At 33.8% G+C, this 20,532-nt stretch overlaps 1 long non-coding RNA gene across 1 annotated transcript; it reads right to left on the bottom strand.

The window, feature by feature from the left end:
- Positions 1–17,239: 17,239 nt before the first annotated feature.
- Positions 17,240–20,062, bottom strand: LOC120069674. The gene is made up of 3 exons (XR_005479627.1): positions 18,528–20,062; positions 18,373–18,428; positions 17,240–17,444 (listed from the first exon to the last, which is right to left on the bottom strand). It is a non-coding gene; the product is annotated as an uncharacterized LOC120069674 (long non-coding RNA).
- Positions 20,063–20,532: the final 470 nt, after the last annotated feature.

Here is a 20,532-nt window from a genome sequence, read left to right as displayed (position 1 = left end):
GTGGCATTAATTTATACTCTCGCCTCTAAGATGGGCACAGTGCCTGACCATGTAGATCCCTCCAATTGAGCAAGGTATCGTGAAGCTTCTTGGGTCGCGCGCATTTTTTGTGGCATCATAGTATTTTGCGTTACTACCACTGTAGCTATCTTTCCTTCATCATTCTGTTTCTTTTTTAATGCCTTGCAGGAATGGTGGTAGTTGTACTTCTGGTTTTTCTAAAGGCTTGAAGGTGGAACAACAACTTCTCTGGTTTCATCTTCTTGGGCTCTTCTAAATCATATGTCAATGGGTCCTCGGTTGTCACCGCATTCGGGTTGGTTCCTGATGGGCTTTCCTTTCTTTCGTGTCGTTTTTTGCTGTTAGCAAGGAAACTGCTAGGCCATTGTTTTTGTTGTCATCCCCCAAAGTTGCGAGGGAGCTCTGTGAAGTACGGCAAACGCTTCTTGCGGTCTACTTACTTTTGAGTTCCCCTGCAATCTGTCCCATTTGAATTTTAAGATTCTTTTCAATATATTGCCTTCAGCAAACTCTCCTCCAAAGATGAAAGATTGCGGACAGCCTCCTGCGAACGCGCAAACTGATTTTTCGGTTGACCGTTTGTTCGTAGGAAAAATCCCGATGGCCATCTTCCACTTTGCGCCATATAGGTTGAGATAGCTTTGTTGTTGATTTTTCCCACGTGAAATTGGGGTGTGTTTCTCCACCATCGGGGTTTACGTATCGGAAGAAAGGGTTATCTTATGAAGCATATTGACTACGGTTTCTTTGGGCATATCTATCAAGTCAGATGTGCTTCTCCATAGGTGACACACACTCTGATCGTTTGAAGCGATTAACGTTGAACACTGCCCTTTATGTATTCCCCCTGTGCTATTATTGCAAAATTCCTTGTAATAGATTCATCATCTCGCGTTCATTGTCGATTTGTAGGGATGCGATGGCCCCACTATTTGCGTAACTATCTTTAATTCTTAATCTTTGATCGCTTTCCCTCCAATCTTCATGATTTTTTGGAAATGCGATCAAGGATATTCTTAGCTTATCATAAGTTTTATCGAGCAGCCACCCAGTTGGTGCCGCATTGACAACCGTAATGTGATGGAGGGTTCAAACCGTGGAAGAAAATTTTTCATTTGTAAACAATCTAGTAAGCCATTGTGTGGGCAGTTCCTCTTACAGCCTCTTAAACCACCTCGCTATGCAATCACTGAGCAATTCGCAAATATCTGTTCAAAATAGTTGATAACTTCCTCCTTCTGGTGTTCTCCAGTCGAAGAAGTACTTTCTTCAATGAACTTCTCAACTACTTGTTCCCGAATGAATGTAATCCTCCCCTGGTTTCGAGAGAAAACCCATTTTCCGTGCTATCCACACACAACGAAAAATGAAACATGTTAATCGAACCTCCCTCAAGCGATGCCACTATCAATCTTCAAACGATTGAATATGGAAAAACTAACACCCACGACAGAGACTCTCCTGCTTGCGGACAGATCCTAAATACCTTCCGAGGGAGAGTTGAAGATGTCGTAGTCTCATTGACAAATTCATCTTACCGGCAGACTTCATCATTCTGGACTATAAAGCGCCCATCATATTGGGACGACCATTCCTCTCAACCGATCACGCTCAAATTGATGTGCACAAGGGGGAGATCGTAATGAACGTCAGTCGGAAAAAGCTCGGATTGAGGCAATCAAGATCCCAGAAGACCAAGAAAATAAGAAGAAGTCGTCTTGGACGTAAAAAGCCCAGATTGAAATAAAATGTCCCTGCGTTATTGTGCAACTCGAACTCATCAGGAACGCAATTCTTTTGGAATATCCTTTTTTTTCTATCAATGATTCATTAACTTTCGTTACCCTTCTTTTATCTGTTATCGTATATTTTTCTTTTATCTGTTATTATATATTATATTGCTAGATCAGACTTTATTTGACCCTCTCAATGTTTTCGTTTCAACGATCGTGGTGAACGATTGCGGAGGAGCTAAACGAAAGACGCAACCAGCTTGTTCCGCCACCGCAATTGTAGAAAGCAGTTCACTGCAAAGAAAGATGTGATCATGAATAATGCAGGTGACAGGGAAAATTTGGCGGTTGTATCTTTCCTTGACTTTGTTTATTCCAAATTTTGCTATATCACATATCATTTTAACTTTGATAATTTTATCATCGCATCCTCTTTAGTCGGTACAATCATTACATATTGATTAATTTAGTAAGTCATCGTATTATTTCTCTTTGCCAATTATGATTTCAATGATGAAATGCATGTCTCTATTTTTTTCTTATGTACCAAAGTCAACTTAATTTTAGGACAGTCATCTCATGAAATATTTTTAGAAGTTAGTGGTCTGTCAGCTTTCTTTCAAACTGACTTTTTACGAAACTTCCTAAGAGCATTGCATGACTTCTTTTAATCTTTCAGCAATGATAACATTGCTACATTTAAATTTGGGGGTGCGGTATTCATTTTCAACCTTGCTATTTTTAGGCACTTCTAAAAAAAAAAAAAATCATAACGTTGCGATCGAATCCTACTCGTAGTTGGATGCCCTCATGACACACGTGGGGACAAGCCAAAACGAATGCTAGGCACTTGGATAAGCACAAGATCATAGAAAAAATATCTAAAATACGCAAGGATAAAAATCATTTGAAAATACCCCAGTTGAAATAAATTATGCGATGCCCTGGAAACAAGTAAAGTCATTATGAAGGTTAAACTTGCAGTCCCTAAATTTTAGAAATATTTTAAGAAGAGACCTGGATAAGAATTAAGGAGATCTTGGAACATAGGATTTGAACAAGGCAACCTTGAGAAAGCTAGGAAAGAAGAAGGCAGTCGACTTTCTAAAGAAAATCTTTAGTCTATGCTTGAGGACAAGCATTGTTTTTAATTTGAGGGTGTGATAACAGGCAGAAATGCACGTTATCACAACGCAAAGATATAAAAAAATGCAGAATTGCGACGGTAAAAATATAAAAAATTGTGTCCAAAAGCATTAAGTTTATAACATTGCGATTGCATGCGTCCATCGCATTAAAAATAGTTAACTTATGTATTTTATGCAGAAAATGCGTTAGCGCAAGGCAGAATTACGATTCAAAGAAATTAACGCTCGAGTGCACTAAGAGATTGCGACCACAAGACTAGTCGATTGTTTGCGGTCACGAAAATCTGCTCAAGAAGGTGGCCGTATAGAGCCGGCGCATCAAGGTGAAAGCTTAATAAATCACGATGGGATAGAAAGCTGATGACGGTCGATTCTGAATTAAGTTAACAAGCCGTTAATGACACTGTAGCAAGTACACTCAACTTTTCGGTGACAATTATTCAGTGCATCAGACAGAGAATTAATGACATCTCATCAGTGCAATCATTCAAGAGAAAAAGCTCTTCACCATGAAGCTCTATAAATACCAAAGGCCACCTTCATTTAAGGAGTTCGCCCAGTTCGCTTAGTTCGCTCAGTTCGGTTTTTCATTCCAGTTGAGCCATATAGAAGATAGTTAGCCTTTATTTTTAGTTTCCTTATACTTAGATGACAAAAGTGAGAGAAGGAAAAAGACGCCGGAAGATCGTCCTAGTCAGCTCGAGAGAGTCCCAGGGAGCATGGAAAATAGAAAGAGGGTCGACTCTTGTGAGAGCAAGAATATCTTTTGAGCAGAGTAGAGAAGAACCGTGTAAAAGCCGTGGGGAGCAAGAAATTGCTACCAGGCTCTTTATCTTTATTCCACATTGTCATTCTGTATTTCGATTTCATATATAGAATGGAACTTTCATTTCTATAGCTGTTCACTCTCTTTACAATACGCATGAGTAACTAAACTTTCGAATGGGTTGAGAAGTACTTGGCTAACATGACCTAGGATCTTCATTGCATGCGATCGTCTTGTCTTATGTTGCATCCATCACCCCTTTATAGCTACTTGTATGAGAGAGTCTAACGAAATAACCTAAGACTTGAAAGAGCTAGGTTAGAATTTAGACTTGAGAAAGCAAGATTAGATTTGCATAAGCAAGAGATAGAGACTTATAGATAAGCTCTGTTTGCCAACATGCATCGCATGCATCTTAGAGATAGGTTATGGTAGTATGCGGTCGCCTTGTGTGTGTGTGTTCCATTCATCATCGCATAGACAAGAATAGAGGCTTAGATGTAAGTCCTATAGACATCATCGCATACATCGCATGCGTTCTAAAACTAGAAGCCGTAGCATTTGCATTGAGAGATGACTTGCTGTTGTATGTATGTAGCATGATCGCATAACATGAACGCAACCTTAGGAAGTGTTAGCTAAATTCTTTCTCAACCTGTTCCCTTGCATACTCATTGTACTTTCGTGTTATTAACTCTTTTCTCAAATCCGCCACATAGACTTTATATTTTAAACAATACACCAACCAACGCATTGTTTTATTTGTTACCGCAAAGTAATCGAAAACTACCATCGCATACTGTTTCCTTAGTCCCTGTGTTCGACCTTGGGCTTACCAGACAACTCAGTAGGATTTATATTTGGATCTTTCTGAGAAAACTTGAATGCACAACGCATATTCCACCATCGCATTTTACAGCATTATTTTATTGCATTAATAACAACGCATCAGTAGACAACTTTGTGTTTATTGCTACCATTGAAATATAATAAACCTTAAGATCTTGTACTTTAGATTCAACAGAAAGTTGCTCAATTATACTTTATATTTGTATATTAACTAATGAATTGAATCAAATAATGAGAAGATTATTAGGCACAAATACAAAAATTTTGCGGACTAAACATGCAATATTGCATTTTGAAACCAAATTTTAACCACTGTTTCGTAATTTTATATATATATAAGAAACTATGAAATTAACCCACTATAAAAAAATAATATAAAATTATAAGAAACTTAATTTTCTATTAAATAACAAAAATATATCAATTTACTAAAAGAAAATTGTTGCATCTTACAAAAATTACCTTTTGAATGATTGTTTATAAAATTTTTCTCTAAAATATTATCCACTGTAAACAAAATAGTAATAAAAAATCAATACAAGATTATGAGAAACTTAATTCTTTATTAAATAACAAGAATATATCAACTTACCAAAAAATTGTTGCACTAAAATAAAGTAATAATATGAATAAATGAGGAAGATGGTATAAATTGAGATGGTTATCAAATTTGGGGAGGAATATGAAAAAGATGTTAAAAGGATGGTTGTTTGGGGGGAGAAAATATGAAGAAGATGGAAGTAGAAAATGGTTCTCGGGTATTGGGGAGAAAACGGAGGAAGAAGGTGAAGGAATTGAGGGGAAAAATGGGTAAAATTTAAGGGGAGTTTCAAGTACAAAACCACAAAATTTGAAAATTAAAACACGGCAACGAGGTCTAACACATTCAGAGTTGATTTCAGTTGGTCTGAATGCATCTTTTTAAGAGAAGCATTCAAACCGATTTGACATTTCAACTTCTGATTTTTTTATTTAGTTATTGGAATGTGTCTCTTGAAGAGACCATTCTTTAGCGGCCGGTCAAACAACAATAAAATATTGTTGAATGCATCTCTTCAAGAGACACATTCCAATAAAGCCAAAAAAAAAAAAAAAAAACTAACTTTCCCTAAATAGTTTGAAAACATCACTTTTTACCTAATTAAATTCTAAAATATCCCTTTTTCTCCAATTAACCCACATTTCCATGTTTTAATTTTAATTTTTCCTTTGATTGGATTGTCGTTGATGTAACCAAAGGTATATTCTCATTTGCATATTCTCTTTCCCTTTTTCTTCTTATAGTAATATAATCTAAAAATATTGTTCTATTTTATTTCTTAAACTTTCACAGGGCATTTAGTTGTACAAAATGAAACATATACATTTAATCAAAAACTTGCTTGGTTATTTTTTTTTAATTATTATTTATTATTAACATATATAAAATATAAATTTGACATGCGTCCTTTATGGAAGGGTTTGTAATTAATATAGAAAAGGGTTTGTTCAAAGTTAAAAAACCCTCAAACTTTAGAAATGGTATTGTCTTATGTTGCATCCATCATCCCTTTATAGCTACTTGTAAAAGAGAGTCTAAAGAAATAACCTAAGACTTGAGAGAGCTAGGTTAGAATCTAGACTTGAGAAAGTAAGATTAGATCTGCATAAGCAAGAGATAGAGACTTAGAGATAAGCTCTGTTTGTCCACATGCATCGCAAGCACCTTAGAAATAGGTTATGGTAGTATGCGGTCGCCTTGTGTATATGTGTGTCATTCATCATCGCATAGACAAGAATAGAGGCTTAGACATAAGTCCTATAGACATCATCGCATACACCGCATGTATTCTAAAACTAGAAGCCATAGCATTTGCATTGAGAGATGACTTGTTGTTGTATGTATATAGCATGATCACATAACATGAACGCAATCTTAGGAAGTGTCTAAATCCCTTCTCAACCGTTCCCTTACATACTCATTGTACCTCCGTATTATTAACTCTTTCCTCAAATCCGCCGCATAGACTTTATACTTTAAACAACATACCAACCAACACATTGTTTTATTTATTACCGCAAAGAGATCTGAAATTAACCAGGCAACTTAGTAGGTTTATACTTGGATCTTGCTACGAAAACTTGCATGCACAACGCATATTGCATCATTGCATTCTACACCATTATTTCATCGCATTAACCACGCATCACATAGCAATAGATGATTTAGATGATTCATTTTTTAAATTGCTTGATTCATATGCTAAAAATAGAATGGGTAATTGATTGTGTAATGTTACATAATAATATGTTTATATGTTTCAATATTATGTCAATTTCTCTTGTATGTTTCATCTTCTTATTGATAAGTTAAAATTGAAAAAAAATTGCCACTGGGAAAAGTAATATTAACAATATAATGGCTATGAAAAATTTAAACTTTTTGTTTATTGAAAAATATTCTATGACCTATTCCTTATTCATGAGCAAAGAACATTGATTGATGAATCAAAGATGATGAGAGAGCTTTTATATATCTCTTAATTAGCATGTTAGATGCTAACTAGCTTAAAGATAAAGAAAAAAACAACAATATATGAGATGCTAAAGTCAATAGAAGCTAGAGTTTATATATTACAACAATCCAAGAAAATAAAAGTGACTGAAAGTATAAAAAAAAGTAGTTTCTAAAATTAGTATGGATAGTCAAAATGTGAGGAACTTTATTTTGTTTTAAATACCTCAATGGAAAAAAGTAATAATTAAAGTAAATTTGTTTTACTAGATTTTTTGTGGAAAAGAAATGTTAGAGATTTGGTGTTGGCTATATTTGTGTTAGGATTGGTTGTGCTTTATCTTTTGAGTGTGATAACTCTAAAAAGAGCTACTTTATGTACTTAACTCTAACATATTTGAGAAATTCATATGTTTAAAATGTTCATTTCATAGGTATATTCATCCCGATGGAGCAAATAAATCATTTAGAAGAAAAAGAGTAAAAAAGAAGTAAATTTAGATCTTCAGAGCATCATATACAAAAAAGTCAGCAAAATTATGAAACTGCCACCGGGAGCAACATAGCAACACTAGAAGGCATAATGCTGAGGTGCAACGCTGCCTCCAATGCTCTTCACAGTGTTGCAACTCTACGACTGTAGTATAAATTCGCCTCTTTCCGATTTAGGTGGGAAGGAGAGTTAGGCCATCTTAGGGAGCATTTTGCTTGGTTTTGGCTATTCTATTTTGGTTTGTAATTGTATATTTTGACGTCATGAGTCGGATTTGATGAACGATTGAAGGCCACAATGTTCATTTTTTAGGTTTGTAGGATTTTTCTTTGAATTTTATGAGATTTATCATGAATCTTCTTAAATCTTGCTATTTTTTTTATTGATTTTATTTTTTTTTTAATTCAATTTCTAGAAAAAGCATAGGTATATTTAATTGACAACTACATCATAAATACTTGCATGTTCATTCGCCCCACGATATGCATTTGTAGGTATCCGTAATTGTATCAATAGCATGTTTAATTCAGTAGTAATAGGTTTTAGTTTGAATTAAGGAACAATTTCTAGACTATCTAGTATTACCTAATTTATAACAAAATCTAAAGTTTGGAACTGCATTAGATTAGAGTTGGACATTCTTGCTTAATGTGTTAATCAATCCAAGAACATAATGCAATTAACTAAATGAAAGGGTTGGTGTGACAACGTTAGATTAATTTAGGAATCAACGACATGTTGGTTTTTACTAGGGAGTTTGTTAGGGCTTTCCCTACATTCAATTAGGCTTAAGAAATAGTTAATTTAAGATTGTTTTCATGATTAATCAATGATTAGATTCATAAAAAACCCAATGATCTTTAAACTAGTGAAGGTAATCTTGTGTTTGATCTCTCTCTTTCTCAATTTATCATACTTTTCTGCAATTTTCATTTTTGCATTTAGCTCTCCTATCAACCAAATAACAAAAATCCTGATTTTTATTGCTTTCCAAAGATTTATTTAATTTAAAGAGGTTTAATCTTAGGCTTCCTATGGTTCCACCCGATCTTGCCACTAAGACTACTTACTAGTTGAAGTGCTAGATTGTGAAAATAAAGATTATTTGATTGGTAGAAAGTCTCGACAACTTTCCTCCGTATCAAATTGTTGTCATTGTTGGGGAGCCAATTCATTTCACTTTGTTAAATTTATCTTGTGAACTTTAAAAATCCCAAAAAGATTTCTTTTTTCTTTTTCTTTTTCTTTTTTTTTTTTTTTTGTATCTACTTGTTTTTAACATGATAGATGAACAATGCATCTATTATTTGAAGCAAGCTGCTCAACGGGAAGAAGAAGAGGTAAGAGAAATTTGCGAGCTTAGAAGTCAAGTATATGAATTAACCACTTTTGTTCGAGATTTTTCTACTAGACGGTTGTGGGATTTTAAGGCATGTAGAGTCTATTCACTTTGAGGTGACACTTCCGAAGCATGTTCTCAGCTGTCGTGTGGCCTGTGTGCGATGTCTGTTTTCCTTGGGAGTTGCTTAGCCCGATCTCAATGTTGATGCATGCTCCTTCCACCCACTCAGGTAAGTCTTTAAAGGAACTAGTTATGGATCTTTTTAATAGCTCTTATGAGTTTTTACAGAAACTACATAAGAAACAGGAGTTCTTAAGCTTCCAGCAAGACAATCTCTATTCCGAATTCGAGACTAGAATTGATCTTCAAAGTCTGAATGACCTTATTGCTTAGATTGTCGAATAAATTTTGAGACTAGACGAGCCTTTGTTGCAACCATTCTCTGATCCTGTTGAGCTGTAAAGTAGTAAGGTAGCTGACATCGACTGTCAAGAGCAAGTCAAGGTAAGATAATGGAAAATTTTATCATTTTTAATCTTGCTAGTCATTCTTCTCAGCGTCTGTTCGAATCTACTCAGTCTCATCTGAAGACCCAAACACCTTTTCATTAGTGGATGACCTAGTCATCCGGCTTACAGATTTCGTATCGACACTAGGCAGTCGACTAGAGCTAACCATCCATTGTGACGCGGAGGTCATGTTCCTTGAGGGATTATACTCATCAAGCGATGATAAGGATGCATATATTTTATCATGTCTTGAATAAGTATGTGATATTAAGTATGAACCCGAGCTTCATCTTGAGGAGTCCCAAGTGATAGAGTCATAGGCTGAAAGCCTTATTCTGTTCTTCCTACTAGCATCTCTTTTATTTTTTTGATATTGTTCATCTCATCCTCACAAGTCCACGTGGTCTTTATTTTTAATTAAGTCAGTCGAGTTTGTTTTTTTTTTTCCAAAAAACACAAAAATTCAAAAATATTTCTGACTCTGGAGCCTTTGAACACTTCAAAAGCTCGCTTCCTTGAAGCAGCTTCGTGGATTAAGAGAAGAAAGGGCCTGATAAATATGAGAATTTTTATGTATCCTGATAGGACAACAATGTCGAGTAACCAATGTTGAAAACTTGCACTTTTTGGACGTTTCTTTATTTGACCCTAAAAGAGAAAGAAGATCAATTTAAAGCGTGAGCCACCTCTTACCAACATCCCTACACGAGAAAGTTATCAAGGGAGCTTTTCTATCCCCTTGATTCTTTTATTTCATAGAGCATAGACTAGAGATACATTGGGGACAATGTATCATTTTAAGTTGGGGGTGGGGTAGTTTATAATAGTTTGGGGTCCTTGAACATCTGAGCTCGGACTATTTTACTTGTGTGCTTGAAATGTTTTGCTCGATCTTTGCTTGATTTGTTTTGATGAATAGTTGATCACACACTCTCTCTGTGATTAAATTTGTATGAGATAATCTTTGAAACCTGTTTATTTTTTAAAAAAAAAATTCTTATCTCTCATGCATCTTTAAGTCATTGTTCTTGCAAACTTAGGTCTTGCGTGCCTAGAATTGTATTATTTGATTTAGATTTTTGTTGTCACCTTGAATGGCCCACCTTTGACTTTAGAGTAACCCAACTTGTTTTAGAGAAAACCTAAACAAAGTGGATAAAATTCAAACGTGTGTGAATAAAAAATAGTTGCCGGAAAAAAAAAGTAAGTTAAAGTAGGAAAAAAAAAATTAAAAAAAAGTGTTGTTAGCTTGCAAAAAAAAAAAAAAAAAAAGTGTATGTGTGAATAGATTGAGGTGAAAAGAGCTACCTCCACCGTGTCAAGTTAGGGCCCCACGAGAAAAGAGTGGATAGGTTTCTTGCGGTTGAGTGTGAAAACTAGCCCTCTAGATAAAATAAATGCCCTCTACGTTTTGTGTGCATGAGTTTGGCACCCTTGTTTTTGTGTTGCCCACTTTTTTTGCAAGTCTGGTATGTCTAAAGTCAATAACCAAGTCATAGTAGGGAAAACGGATTGAGAGCCTTATAAAATCTTTTCGGGTTGTGTGAGCTTAACTAGAAAGACTCTAGGCTCATTTATGCATGAATAGATTTAGAATCATGTTTAAAAATGTACTTCATTGATGGATTATAATCGAATCTCATACTACGATAAAAAATTTTCGTTTTGGATCAAAATTTTAATGAGCTTTGTGTATATAAGAAGATCAACAAGAATAAAGTAGCTTTTCTAGTACTTTATGTGGACAATATTCTATTCATGAATGTAGGGTACCTTATTGAAGTGAAAAACTGGCTAGCAGTCTAATTCCAAATGAAATATTTCGGAGAGACGCAGTATGTTCTTGGGATCCAAATCATTAGAGATTGTAAGAACAAAACACTAGCATTGTCTCAAACAACGTATATCGACAAAATGTTGGGCCGATATTCGATGCATAACTCCAAGAAGGATTTATTGCCTTTCTCGCATGGGGTCACTTGTCTAAGAAATAATGTCCTAAGACACCTCAAGAAGTTGAAGATATGTGGCGTACTCCTTACGCCTCAGCTGTGAGCAGTTTAATGATGCTATGCTCTACACTAGGCCTGACATATGTGCAGTGAAAATAGTCCGTAGGTAGTAGTCCAATCCAAGGTTAGACCTATTCGGTTTTATGCCCTAAAACTCATAAATAGTGAATGTATTTAAATGACCGTCATTAATAAATAGTTATTATTGTTTTTATCAATAAGTGTTATTGATGTTTTATTTAATTTTGTTTTATTATCCCTAAAATCCATTAAACGAACATCCTAAGTTGTCTTATGACTCTTGAACAATATGTAGAGACAAATAGGGATCAATGTTAAAGATACAACCTAAAGAGTCTATAGTATAGGGATAAGCTGGAGTACCTTATCCTGGTAACACTACAGATACAACCCATTTTGTATTTGATACAAACACAATAATCCAACACAAACTTGTGGAAGACACACGAGTAGGGGTATCTTGTGGAATGAGTTTGCATAAGATCGGACTGCGAAATAGTAACCACTAGATGTAACTCCGTTGACTATTTAGGTTTGTATTTCAATAGGATGATCTAGGCAATATAGTCTTACTCCTTAGTATATTATGAACTCTTATTCATGAGGAATTGTCCTTTGATTTGTATGGGTGAGAGTGGCTAGTTTGCTAACTCAATATGCCTACCATTTTGGGGATAAGACCGGGTAGTTAGCTAGGACCATACAAGATGGATTTCACTCCTTCTAAATGTCAGGGTATGTAGATGATGTTCTCTTAGATGGTGTCTTCGGGACTTGAACAAAGGGTCCTATACTCTACCGGCCCAAGAGGGGTTTCTGTTTAATGGTTGGACCATACACAAATTGTTCATTAGAGGAGCACTGGTACTTAAGGATGTAGAGATAACCCAGAGGTAAAACGATAATTTGATCCAACTGGTGTTACAAACACTCGTGAAGGATTAACTTGCTGTTATTGGTCTATATCTGTGGACACAGAAATATATCTGTAGTGAGAAGAGTACAGTCGTTGGTCCTTAGTGGAATATGCCCATAGTTAACGAATATTGATTAATTTAGTTAATGAGTTTAGCTAATTAATCTCACATCATTGGAGCTTCTAATTTGTAGGTCCATTAAGTTCCCTTTTAGCTTTTAAAGGGTATTGAGGTAATTTGTCATTAAATTGAATTTGAAATGTTTAAATTCGGAATCGAGAATTTTTTAATGTATGTTGATACATTTTAATATAAAGTTTAACTTTAGATTTTATTATTTATCTTGGATATGATTCGAAATTAATAAATGAGAGATCAAAATTTGAAAGGAGTTCAAATATTAATTTAATATGAATAAGATTCATATTGAAAACTAGAGGTTAAAATGTGCATTAGATGCATGTTAAAACTATAGGTTAAATGGGAGAAATGTTTTTAAATATGATTCAAATGGGAAATTAAATTAGATATGTCATATTTAGTTGGATGATTAATTAATTGAAGAATTAATTAATTATTTACTTTAATTTAATTAGAATTTGAATTTAATTAAATTGATTAAATGAAAACTATAGGTTAAATTAACGTACATTAGATGGACATTAAGACTTTAGGTTATGAGAGAGGAAATCATTTAAATATGATTTAATTAATAACATTATTTTAATTTAAATTAAACAAATTAACTCCCCATTTTAGGGAAGTTACGAGAAAACGTGTGATCAATCCCACTTTTTTCTCTCCTTCTCTCACCATCCCTCTCTCTCTAACAAAAAGGTTTTGTTTTTGAAGAGGGAGGAGAAGGCTCTCAAGCTCTCTGTGTGTGTTTTCTTCTTCCTGAGAAAAGAAAGAAAAATAGTTATGTGATATTCCCAAATCCCAAAAGAGAGAATCCCACAATTCTCCATAGGCTCAATTCACTACAAGAATAGGGCGGTTTCAAAGTAGTGGTGCCCAATTCTAGTTCAATAAAAAAATTCTACAAAATTGTCAAAAGGTTTGAAAGGTAGGGTTTCTTTCCCTGTATAATTAGTCTTTTTGTGAATTGTATGCTTAATGGATATTATCTTTTATTCCAATGCAATTTTTTTTTATTTTAAATGCAAATTTGAAAAAAACAACAAAATCGTTATGTGTTTTGGCTTCCGTTGTGCCTTAGGGTTTTTATCCCTTGAAGACTATTGGACAACGGTTAAGAACATTCTTAAGTATCTTCGGAGAACGAGAGACTACATGCTAGTGTATGGGGCTAAGGATTTGATACTTATAGGGTACACCAACTTTGACTTCTACACTGACAAGGATTCTAGGAAATCTACATCAGGGCCAGTATTCATCCTTAACAAGGGAGCTATAGTTTGGTTCGTATCAAGGATGGATACATAGCAGACTCCACTATGGAGGCTAAGTATGTAGCTTCTTGAGAAGTAGCTAAGAAAGCTATTTGGCTCAGAAAGTTTCTTACATATTTGGAAGTTGTTTTAAATATGTACTTTTCTGTTACCTTATACTGTGACAATAGTTGGACAATAGCCAACTCAAAAGAACCTCGCAGCTATAAACAAGAAAAACATATAGAGAAGAAGTATCATCTAATACGAGAGATTGTGCAATGAGGAGATGTGATCATCACCAAGATCGCTTTGGAACACAACGTCGTCAATCGATTTACGCAGGCTCTCTCGGCTAAAGTGTTCGAGAGTCATCTAGAGAGTGTAGGTTTGTGAGATGTGTATATAGTATAATGTAGGGCACGTGAGAGATGTGTAATGGATATAAGGATGCCCTAGTTTATTGTATTTGTATATTTACTTTTCATGTAATGTACATTATACATTTGACATTTCCAACTTTTGATTATTTATTATATATACATCCCACTGACTAGAGTTTTAGTTCAAGTGGGAGTTTGTTGGATTTTATGCCCTAAAGCTCATAGATAGTAAATGTAACATTTGACCGATCATTAATAAATTGTTATCAATGTTTATTACAATAAATAGTTATTGTTTGTCTTGTATATATCTTGCCTAAATAACCCTAATCCAATAAACTAACATCCTAGAATGTTGTGTGAGTCTTGAATTGTATGTGGAGACATATGGGGATCAGTATTCCAGATGCAACCTAAAGAGTCTATAGTATATAGGTTAGGTTAGGTACCTCATCCTAGTGACACTATGGATACGACCCACTTTGTATTTGATACCAATGTAATGATCCAACGCATTCGTGTAGGGGACATGCAAGTGGAGGTATCCTTTGCAATGAGTTTGCATAAGGCCGAACCATGAAAAAGTAACCACTAGATGTAACTTTGTTGACTAGTCAAGTTTCTATTTCACTACGATGACCTAGGCCACTTAGTCTCAATCATGAGTGGATTATGGACTCTTATTCATGAAGGATTGTCCTTTGATTTTTATGGATGAGAGTGGCCAGTTCACCAACTCAATAAGCCTACTATTTTTGGGGACAAGATCAAATGGGGAGCTAGGGACATAATTTCACGAGATGGAATTCCCTCCTTCCCGTCTTTGATGGTAAGTATATGAATGTTCCCTTAAGTGATGTCTTCAAGATTTAAACAAATGACTCTACCCATTCACTGGCCCGAGAGGATTTTCTATTTGATGATTGGACCACAAATAAGATGATCATTAGAGGAGAATTGGTACTTAAGAATGTAGAGGTAACCCAGGGGTAAAATAGTAATTTAACCCAGCTGATGTTACAAATACTCGTAAAGGACTGACTTGCTATTATTGGTCAATATCCGTAGACAAATAAATATATCTATAGTAAGAAGAGTGCAACTGTGAATCTATAGGGGATTGTACCTGTTGGGATTGGTGTCCTAATTCTCCTAGAGTCTCATTGCTTGTCAATACATTGTTTGATGAATAAAATAAATGTATTTCATTCTAGCATTTACTCACATCTAATAGACAAAGCTCCTTGGTTATCTTATGTGAACTTAAGCATATATATTTGATATACAAGTGGATCATGCCTTAAGTGATAACCTAAATAGGTCTGTAGTATAAGGTTAAGGTGAGATACCTGATCTTGTTGACACTATGGATACGGCCCACTTTGTATAGGTCTGCAAGTGTTGTAAACTACTACAAATGGTAGATCCTGACCATTCATGTGGAGACGTGCGAGCGGGGTGTCCTTTACAAAGAGTTTGTATAAAACCAGACCATGAGATGACTAGCTCTGTATATAATGCTGTTGATACTAAAGACTTACATCTTACCTAAATGACCATAGGTGACACGACCTCAATACAAAAGTCAAGCATGATGTTGTAACATAATAACTAACAAACAAAATAACTTAATATAAAAAAATAATAGCAAAGATAGAGAGACACAAAGATTGGTAACCTTGTTTGGTGCAGTATGATCACCTACTCTGGGGGATTGCATGCTTGGTGAAATAAAGTAAACTTCACTAGTTAAAGAGTTCCATGAATACAACAAAGTACTTTTATAATAGACTTCCTCTTTAGTGACTCACTAAAGCCTATTCTTCAATTTCAACTTAAATTTCCCCTAAGTTTGTGCTCCCTTCACTTCCATAATAAAGTTTCTTTCAAAGTTTTGTGTAAGATCCCCTCAAAATAACATACTAAGGCTCCCCCTAAATATGAGCTCCAGTTACCATAACTCAAAATGATTTACAATACTCACAAGCAAAAAATCTTGTCTAAGCAACTACAAGCAACACCCTTAATACCGAGGAACACAAATATTACAAATATTACAAATATTGCACATGGGTATTTTTCTTGAATAGACTCTAAAACCTTATCATGCACGCTTTTCTCTTTCAACAAGACTCGCCCTAGAAAATAAACAAGACCACAAAATATATCGCTTGGCCGTTAGAAGATTTTCAAGGAAACAAAAAAAAAATCTCTACAAGAATATAAAAGTAGGGCACCAAATACACTGATAGATAAGGAAAAATATCCAAGAAGAAGTCACACGAAAAAAAATATACTGCTGACACAATACAAGACACGTTACAAAACATGTTGCTCAAGTATTACCAGTAAAAAAGTCAACCAATCATGTTGCATTAACAATCTTCGTGAATAAGAAGAAAAAATCGTAGCATTTACTTATATGTGGTAAGTCTCATATTGATTCATATATATGTTTTTAGATGTATATTGACAAATTTCTCATTTAATTCATTCGTCGACATATCAAAATCTTCACTGAATTAAAACATGTTTACTTTTTTGAAAATTATGCTTTTATCCATGTAGTTAGTTTAGTATTAATTAAAAAAAAGTTATTTTTGTTATTAGATTTAGATTGATGTCATTTTATATGTGGCATGAAATTCATTAAACAATGTCCTTACATATATTTTTATAAAATCTTTATTCGCACAAAAATTTTGGACTTTAATGTTGATTGACAACCGACATTAAAAATCATGTTATAAAAGATCTTTAATGTCAGTTGTCCTTAATGTCGATTTCAAACCAACATTAAAGATCTTTTATAACATGATCTTCAATGTCGGTTGTCAACCGACATTAAAGACCTTTAATGTCGGTTTTATACTGACATTGAAGCCTAAAATTCATGTTCGTTTTTTTCAATTATTGACCGTTTTTTTAAATTTCCATTGTCCAATACATTTTTAATGTCGGTCAAAAAGTTAAAAACGACATTATATGTCTTGTGTTGGGTCACAAAGTACGAATAATAGTTAGCTCCCAAAGAGAATTATTTTTATCTATTAAGATTTCAACAAACACAAAAATTTAAATCTAAATTTTGTTCATAAAGTACAAATAATAGTTAGCTCCCAAAGAGCATAACAAAATTTATACGTACAAAGCAGTACTAACAAACTTGAATTTATAATATTCTCATAAGCTAAAAGAATGAAAAAAACAAAGGTTAACAATCTCTTCAATCAACCTCGTAACTCATTCCACTAAAAATTAATTGAATTGCGTGTAAAACGATACTTTCCAAGTAAAGTTTGAGCTTCTGCTCCTCTGCTATAGCTACTAGCTCCAATGCCAAAACCCAACCTTCCACCAGTACCCTGAGAAAGTTTTTAAGTATGGCAACAATCAACAACATAGTTTAGAAAAATATGATAAATATCACAATTTTCAAGAGTCGAAAAAGAACAACTTCAAAATATAAATCCAGAACTTAAAAGTTTGTAAACAAACTTGTAATTTTATTTAAATGTTATAAAGAATCCAAACAATAAATTCAGCAAAGGAGTTCTTTTTTCATTTTAGATTTCATAGGCAACTAGACCCATCATATTAACTAAACAAGTCTAAGATGAAAATAGATCATGCACAAGTGTATGCCACGAAGGAAATCACTCATACCAAATTGCTTGTTGTTAATAAACGCAATACAATCTTATTTTTACTTTTCAACAATTTCTTGTTTTCAGAAAAATACACCAACTAAGCATGAGTACTAAGCTAGAGTGTCTACAGGAAATACGGAGATTTATCCCTAAACTAAATTCCAAGTAAGATCAAAGCAAATTAGAAAAAACAAAAAAAAGAAAAAAAAAGAAAAAAGAAAGAAAGAAAGAAGGAGATAATCCAATAGGATGATCTAAGGGAAAATCAGAACTTCAAACGAATTCCATTACCACAAAGAGAACAAGATTTGAATAGCTTAAGTTCCTCCCAAATTTAACATATAGTTCTATGGAGCAATAACAACATCTAAACATCCAACAATCAATCAATAGATCACGATGTACACATAACAAAGTTAAGAAAATACCTCTCTCTTCTTGCATTTCTCATAAACATCAAAAGTATAAACTTGAAAAATGTTTTATTTAAGAAATCTACTAATGCAATCAGTCTAAGTCATTGAAATACAGTTTCTCATCAACTTACCAAAGTATAGCCTTGAAAAATGTTTTATTTAAGAAATTTATTTTACCAAATACAAAAAAATAAAACCGATAGTTGTCACGTAGCAATCTAATTTACCTTATCTTCACTGAATCTTCCGACCTTGCATATTTTTTCAAAATGTTCTCTCCCAGCTGCATATTCCATAATTATAAGCAAATATGTGAGAGTGAGTATGATTGCGTTAAAAAATCTATTTGAATAGAAATTTAACAAAAAAATATACATTATACCATCTTTCTATCAATAGTCAACATAAAACTATTTTCTAATCTGAGTGAAATGCTTAGGAGGTATTCCAAATCCTCCAACTCCACCAACGGCAACACCAAAAGCAGAGAAACCACCACTTCCTTGCTGACTATCGAACGCCCCAAATACACCTACAAAGCCTCCACCTGGTAGCTATTCTAATTTCTACATACCTCAATTTTGTGTTGACATTTTATAGATCTACAAATGAAAACTAACCTAGTTTAGCAAATGATTTCAAGACAAAAAAGTAAAAGTGCAAAGAATAGAAAGCAATAAGGAAATCAAATATTGAATGGATCTGAGACAGAGCTCGAAGATTGAAACAGATCTGAGCTGAGATCGAGTTCAAAGAACGACGAACCTCAGCGACTTTTTCTTTTTTAAATCTATAATAATAAGTCACAAAAGAAGAAGTGGAGATGATAATTTAACTCTAAAACAAGGGTAATCAACAAATTACCAAAACTCACGAGTGTTACATGGCAAAATTAAAATTTTGTTAGATCTAAACAACTTTTATTGGTATATCAGAAAAGAGCAAGAACTTACTTTTAAACTATAAAATATAAACTAAAACTTGTAAATATCCCCTCCCCCCAGAAAAAAAAAAAAAAAAAAAAGTGTACACACACTTGTTGCCATTATATAGTGTTTTCCAAATAGTCTTTCAATTGTTTTTTCGTTATGTCCTCTCAACCATCTACCACAGATTTAACCTAACCTACAATGCATGAATAACCCACAAACTACAATACTACAAAAGAATTCATATAGACATATAATGCATAAATATAAACTACCAAAGGATGCCTAAGAAGTTTCACTCAATGGAAGTCATAAACGACTAAGCTATGACTACCATAACTGCAGGATAGTCATAGCATTCCAACACTGAATCTAATCCAAAATTTTAGAACAAATAGAAAGAATCAAGAAACTTGCCCCCTCTTAAAGCTCTTTAAAAGAAATAGCACCTATATTTTCTGTTTTTAAGCTCAACAGACAAGCAATAATATCAAGCATGAAATAAATTTGGAGGAAAAACATAACTCTTACCTTTCCTTCATGATCATCGGTTATTAACTGTCCAAGAGCTTCTACTTGAGACTCCATTCCTAAAACTACTAAGATTTTGAGGAACGTTAACAAACTACCAAGATTCTGCTTTAGACCCATTGCCAAAATTATCAAGATCCATAACATAAATACAAGAATCTCAGTATGAAAAATTTTCTAAATAAAGTTACATTAGCTTCAAAATCTTTTGCTAGAAAGCCAAGCAGTGATAAAAAAATCGAAGCAAAGATTTTATTCAATAATGAGCAACAATCACCAAATCATGGATTCAAATAGATAAAGGAAGTAGACTAAAATGTTCATGTAAAGAAACTAGAGATTAAGTAAAGGATGCAGGCTGGTTGGAGACCCAGCCGAACAAAGAGCTCATATCACAATGAACTTTGTAGGTTGAATACCCGCTTTCAATGTGTTTTTTTTTTTTTACCTCACCTCTTGTATCTTGCTCTCTGAAGTTGCAAAGAAAAATTCTTATGGTAAAATGATATGATATTGGCTCATTACCCTTGTTTAGAAAGCTTAAAGCCAGAATCATACTAACATGTATTACATGACAACTTGTCTCTACCTGCTTCTAAGACCAATCATATTTATAACCTATAAAGATAAACTAAGATTGTAATAGGAACCTGCATTATCTCAACAAAAAGAAGAATATTAATTTTTCTAAATATTTATTGACTACACCAATTATAAAAATTATCTTTAAAAATTCTTTCATAACTCCAAAACAAAAATCGATCTCCTCTTTAGTTAACATTAAAAACATATATATTCACACGACCTACAAAAGTAATACAAGAATCTCGGGTATATTCTTTTTGAAGATTGTACTTGTTTTCCTCAAGTAATTACATCTTTCATACATGAAACTAGTGGATAACAAGAAGTCTAAAATGGTTATCA

The sequence above is a fragment of the Benincasa hispida genome, unplaced genomic scaffold, assembly GCF_009727055.1.
Source record: "Benincasa hispida cultivar B227 unplaced genomic scaffold, ASM972705v1 Contig544, whole genome shotgun sequence".
In the NCBI taxonomy this organism is placed as follows: Eukaryota; Viridiplantae; Streptophyta; class Magnoliopsida; order Cucurbitales; family Cucurbitaceae; genus Benincasa; species Benincasa hispida.
Note: the sequence above shows the minus strand (reverse complement) of the source record. Positions and strands in the feature narration are given on the sequence as shown.